Genomic DNA, 1,076 nt, shown 5'->3' with positions numbered 1-1,076 from the left:
ATCCACGAGTGTCCGCAACGCTTCTGGAAACTTGTACGTTTCCAGCAGCCGGTCCGCTGTCGCAGCGAGGGCGACGAAGTGCCGAAACAGACCACCACAACGAAGAGAAAAAAAAGCCGTAAGCAGAAAAGCAAATATGAAAATGAAAGCATGGCATATATATATATAGGGCAATGAAGAAGCAAGAGCACATCAAACGGCACAGAGGCCGAAACAGCACAGACGCCGAGTGCAGCGGTGACGGAAGTAGGCATCTTTTACCGTGTTCATCCTCTGCCGCGCAACACGACTCCACCTCCGCGATGCGCCCCCACCTCTCCCCGTCACATGCCACAGGTCACACCGCGCGGGACGAGGCAGCGGTGGGCACACGCGTCACAGCGCTGCGCCCACCCAGGCACACAAGCACGGCCGCTGCCTCCAGCTCTGCAAACCACCCGCTCCGCCGGCCGCCACCCCTCCTGGCGCATCCCCCTCGCCGTGGCGCAGGCTCCCCACACCAGGAGGCAGTGCCAGGGCCGGGTGGGATATCCTCCAGCCACGCTCACGCCTCGTCCATCATGTGGGCGGCGCAGACGTGCTCGCTGCCGCAGCCCGCTCCGACGCAGCGCCATCCAGTCTCCCACCGCAGACATCAGCAGCAGCACATCGCTCTCACCTCCACCCCCACCCCACTTCGTGGGCGCGTGACCGTGTCACCGCCGGAAGTAGCTCGGCATGGGCAATGGGTAGGGGCTGGGAGGCTGCCTGGCTTCCCGGCGGAGTCGATGTGCGGGGCCCTGAGGATACGACGCGCTGAGGCGTGCGCCCCCTCCCTGTCATCAGGGATTCGTGCACAGAGACGAAGACAAAAGAGGTGAGGACCTGCGCATGCCACAGAAGTAGAGCGGACACATACTGCCGACAAGGCAGTTCCTCGCTCTCGTCCCCCGCTGCCGATCCATAGCCCGAGTTCATGCACACACAGCAAAAGGAATAGGACGCCAGCCCTTCTTCGCTTTCCGCGGCGCCCACCCATGCCCGTGCATGGGCAGGTGCAGGCACACAGTCCGCATCAGTGCAAGTGGCCTCCCATC

Source organism: Leishmania donovani, chromosome 30 (assembly GCF_000227135.1).
Source record: "Leishmania donovani BPK282A1 complete genome, chromosome 30".
NCBI lineage: Eukaryota > Euglenozoa > Kinetoplastea > Trypanosomatida > Trypanosomatidae > Leishmania > Leishmania donovani.
The sequence above is the reverse complement of the archived record's forward strand: the minus strand, read 5'-3'. Positions refer to the sequence as shown.